Source organism: Bidens hawaiensis, unplaced genomic scaffold, assembly GCF_021521415.1.
Source record: "Bidens hawaiensis isolate Kalapana, Puna unplaced genomic scaffold, B.hawaiensis_p1.1 tig00001463_1, whole genome shotgun sequence".
In the NCBI taxonomy this organism is placed as follows: Eukaryota; Viridiplantae; Streptophyta; class Magnoliopsida; order Asterales; family Asteraceae; genus Bidens; species Bidens hawaiensis.
Genome location: NW_027491083.1, coordinates 2,247,056 through 2,252,252, shown reverse-complemented (window position 1 = coordinate 2,252,252; position 5,197 = coordinate 2,247,056). Strand labels below are relative to the sequence as shown.

The following is a 5,197-nucleotide window of genomic DNA, read 5'->3' as shown; positions in this document are numbered from 1 at the left end:
GAGAGAGAGAGAGAGAGAGAGGAGATTTCAATTAAGAACCCCTTTGAGTTTTAAGAACTCGAAAGAACTCAGTGTAACGATTTTTTTTTTTTTCGAATTTTTTTTACATATATGTAAGTTACATACACGTAAAAAAAATTACAGAATTTTTTACGCACCGAGTCGACTTTTTCCACATGTGTAACGAACGTAAAAGTTAGTGTAACCACTTACATATTTATTCTCTCTACTACTTTGACTTTTTTGCCATATTTAATCTCAACCACATATTCCAATCTATTTAATTAAATGTGTGGCCTAGAATTAAGTTCTTAAGTTCTTAAAACTCAACATGGTTTTCAAATTATCCCTCTCATATATATATATATATATATACATATATATATATATATATTATGAGAAAGGGGAGTGGTTCCAAGAAAATGGATAAGTCTCCACTGATGATGTATTTAGTTATAATAAATTGCCCCCATGGTCCATAGATTCCCACGTGATTTCCGCATCCCATTCCCTATTTATACATCACATTTGAGCTTTCAATGTCATCAATAATCATTATAACCATATTTGTAGCAGACACTGCCATGTCAACCTCCGATCTCGCAGTCATCTTACCTCGTGTCATCATCGTATCCAGGCGGGAGCCTTCGCAAGAGCAAGTTTGTTGATTTTGTCGGTACGTTTTGTTTTCAATTCATCCTGTACTTGGTTAACTGACTCTAGCTAGTGTTTAAACTTAAGAACAAAGTGGCATGCAGTGGAAATATCTAACACACTCGAACAAACAATTATTCGCACAGAACTACTTAATATAAACTACACAATGAAGTTAATGTGGCTTGGTCTCGATGGGGACTAATATCCACGTGTTGTAACCAGATTATTTTGCCTTTTATAGAACCAAAAATTACAATCACATAACACAATATATATTATAGATAAATCTAGGTTTATTAGCTTAATGAACAAGAAATTAATGTGGGCTCGATTTTGCCTTTTATAGAACCAAAAATTACAATCACATAACACAATATATATTATAGATAAATCTAGGTTTATTAGCTTAATGAACAAGAAATTAATGTGGGCCCGAGCCTGTATTCTCCTTGTCGACTCAAAGCCTACACAAATCCTAACTGATAGGTTGATCTAATCATGGCATTTTGATTTTAGTTCATTGTTCTTAATTTAATTAAAACTTTGTTTGGTTTTATTATCTTTCAGGTGAATATCATCTCGATCTTATAGTCGGATATGGAGCTGTCCCAGTGATCGTACCCCGTGTGGCCGGTGTCCACACGTTGTTGCACAGCTTTGAGCCAATCCATGGAGTCCTTCTGTGCGAAGGGGAAGACGTCGACCCATCACTATATGAAGATGACGAACCCAATTTATCCGCGGAGGAATTAGAGGAAATCTGGCAGCTACACGTCAGCGACACCGCTATTGATAAAGAAAAGGACACAATAGAACTCTCACTAGCCAAACACTGCCTAGAAAAAAACATACCCTATTTAGGCATATGTAGAGGATCACAAGTATTGAATGTTGCATGTGGGGGTACTCTTTATCAGGATATTGGGAAAGAATTAGCAAAAACCTGCCCACCGGAAGTGGTTCATATGGATTATGATAATTATGATGGCCACCGACATGTTGTTACCATCGTTGAAGAAACCCCTTTGCATCAATGGTTTAAAGAATCATTACAAGATGGTATGGAGATTCGGGTTAATAGCTATCACCATCAAGGGGTCAAGAGGCTAGCACAACGGTTCAAGCCCATGGCATATGCACCAGATGGTTTAGTTGAAGGGTTTTATGATCCGGAAGCTTATAATCCGGAAGAGGGCAAGTTTATGATGGGGTTGCAGTTTCATCCTGAGCGTATGAGGAAGGCGAATTCAGATGAATTTGATTATCCTGGATGCACTGCTGCTTATAAGGTAAATATTGCTTTCACGGGGCTAATGACGCAACTTGTTACCCAGTTGCATTCTATCTCTATGTGAAAGAATGTATACTTCTTTTTTTGCTCTTCTTTAAAAGGACATACTTTTCAAGCCAATGCGTATCGAGTCATTTCCATGGTTGCAGGAATTTGTGAAGGCGGTTGTAGCGTATCAAAAAAAGCTCAATGCCATAAAAAGGCTACCTTCATTCTTGAAACTTGATAAAGAATTGGTTAGAGAATCTGACTTGCAAGAAACATATATGAAGGAGGCAATAAGCGACAACTTAGAGAATCTGATCTCAAACCAGGAGCTGAGTTTCTTGAGGTATATATCATGAATTAATGATTCAACAATTTGATCTTATTCTTGTGTTACTAGCTAGCTAATTATGATGGCGGTTACAGTCAAATACAGCATTGAGTTTGCAACAAGAGAATTGGTTGATACAGCTGGGAGCAACAATGAGGAATGCATCTTCATATATGGAGAGGTTGAAGGTGAATGAAGAAAAAGAGAAATTGGCAAGAGTAGTGATGGGGAAGATGACAATGAAGCAATTATCTGATCTTAATCTTTTCTACAACACAATGGAGCAGATATGTTCTGACATGATGGAGAAGAAGAAACAGCTTCAAACTGCTACAACTGCTGACCTTCCATGATCATTATTATTTCTTTACAACAAAACACAAGAAATCTTAATGAAATTAAGAAAAAAAAATTGTCTATCTTTGTTGCTTCTTTTGTGATTACTGTAATGCTGAATCACCTTTCCATGATCACATGTATGATGTATCCATGTTATCACTATCTTGTACCTACTTTTGTTTTTCCACATTGCTGAGTGTATTGACAGTTGGAAATGAACTGTGGTCAAATCTTATTGGACTTTTATAATTTTTTATTTTAAACGACAAACATATTCTAATCTATTTTGAATCAATTAATTCTAATAAATAAAAACTAATATACAAAAATTAGAAATTAATTTAAAAAGTATAGAAACTAATATAACAAAGTTGTTTGAGTCTCCGTATTACGGGAGTTTATTTAGGTTTTTGTTTTTAATCGTTTTGTTATTTTATATTTTTAATGAGTTGTTTTATATTTTAACGTTGTTTTGTAATGATTTGTTTTAATTGGGCTCTTTCAATTGAGATGTATAGTTTTTTAGATTTTTAACGAACACGAGTGTAACATCCTAAAATTTATAATGTTGAATAAAGGAAGTTATGTTTAGTGATTTCGCGTAATTAATTAAGGTCGGGTAAGGAGCGGACCATGGACTTGGATTAATTGAGATGGGTTAAATGAGAATGGGATTTAAGGGATATAAATACCCCCTAAACCCAAAATATCTTCATTTCCATCTTATCCTTTCACACTTCCAAAACACACACACACCACACACTACAACCGCCGGCCGGCCGGAAGAGAGAAAGGCGGCAGATCCGAGGGAGAGAGAGAGAGATTAGTTGTGATAACGAGTAAACAAGACCCAAACAAGCTCAAAAAGGTATGATTCTTGATCTTTGAAGTTTAAAGATCCGAGCTTTTAGTGTATAAACGACCGAAAATGGTCGGGAAGCGTAGTGGGTGATGTTGGACCGTAACAAGGGTGTTAAAATCGCTCGAAATGTTGGACAGAAACCGCAACTTCGCCCTCATCTGGGCAACTTCGCCCTCATCTGGGCAACTTCGCCTTCAAAGCGATGAACTTCGCCTGCAAGCCAAGTTCGCCTGATGAACTTCGCCTGCAAGCTAAGTTCGCCTGATGGCAACTTCGCTGTAAAGCTAAGTTCGCCTATCTGGCAACTTCGCCTGAAGCTAAGTTCGCCTGATGGCAACTTCGCTGTAAAGCTAAGTTCGCCTGAGGTTTAACTTCGCCTAAAGCCAAGTTCGCCTGATAACTTCGTCTAAAGCTAAGTTCGCCTAAGGTTTAACTTCGCTTAAAGTCAAGTTCGATTAGAAAATAAATTAAAAATCTAATGAAAAATGTGTTAAGACAGTTAATGGAAATAAAATTTTTCCAAGCTGACCTGGCAGCTCGACCCCAGCCAGGGGCTCTGCCCATTGGACCCTGCTAGGGGCTGCCGCCCCTAGACCCCTCTGCCAGGGGCGCTGCCCCCGGACCCCCGTTCGTTGTGGGTCATATAAAGATAGAAATACATTATGAGAAGTGATAGTTAATTGATACGTATACTTGTTATTCAGTCAGCCGTGCACAACTGAAGAAAGAGATTACGATTAACGGTGAACGTAACCGTGTTCAGGTGAGTTTCTAGCCCCATTTATGTGTTACGTTTTCGGGGCTGTGTGCATACTCAATATGTTTGTTAATACACTTATCCTAAGAGATAAGTGTATGCCTTATGTGGATAATGTGAAATGTATGAATGATTGCTTGATGGTACGTGAACGATCTTCGGATATTGCACGTACTGTCAGGTTGTAACGCTATGTATAAGGTAAGTATGTTATGTATGTTTATGTGTATGAACATGATAGAGATAATAGAAGAAAGAAATGATAATGTATGGTTGTATGGTTACGAAAAGGGTACCGAGCCCTAATAATACTCGAGGTATGATGTATGGTTGTATGGTTACGAAAAGGGTACCGAGCCCTACTAATACTCGAGATATGATGTATGGTTGTATGGTAACGAAGAGGGAATCGAACCCTACTAATATTCGAGAACTAGGGAACCGAACCCTACTAATTTTCGAGGAAAGAGGGTACCGAGCCCTAATAATACTCGAGGAAAGAGGGTACCGAGCCCTAATAATACTCGAGAGAAAGAGGGTACCGAGCCCTAATAATACTCGAGGAAAGAGGGTACCGAGCCCTAATAATACTCGAGGAAAGAGGGTACCGAGCCCTAATAATACTCGAGGAATGTAGGGCGTAATGCTCTTTATAACGTAAGATATGAAAGTAAGTTAATACAAAAGAAAGTAAGAAAGTATGAAAGTAAGAAAGTATGAAAGTATGAAAGTATAAAAGTATGAATGAAAGGATATAATTTTATGTGTATGGTATGATTATGTGATTAACTAGAACTCACTCAGCGTAGCTGACTTTTAGTATGCACGCAGGTGAGTAGATTGAGGCAGCTTGCTTGAGGAGACACGTGGCACTGAACAAGAGTCTGGCATCTGAAGACTTATGATGTTTTAATTTTAATGTTTTAATGTGAAAGACAAAGGATGTTTTGAGACAAGTTATGAAATATTGTAATG

At 37.5% G+C, this 5,197-nt stretch overlaps 1 pseudogene across 1 annotated transcript; it reads left to right on the top strand.

The window, feature by feature from the left end:
* Nucleotides 1-1,066: 1,066 nt before the first annotated feature.
* LOC143579832 (putative glutamine amidotransferase GAT1_2.1) lies at nt 1,067-2,654 on the top strand (annotated as a pseudogene). The gene is made up of 4 exons (XR_013143539.1): nt 1,067-1,097; nt 1,225-1,946; nt 2,098-2,279; nt 2,360-2,654. The product of XR_013143539.1 is annotated as a putative glutamine amidotransferase GAT1_2.1 (transcript).
* Nucleotides 2,655-5,197: the final 2,543 nt, after the last annotated feature.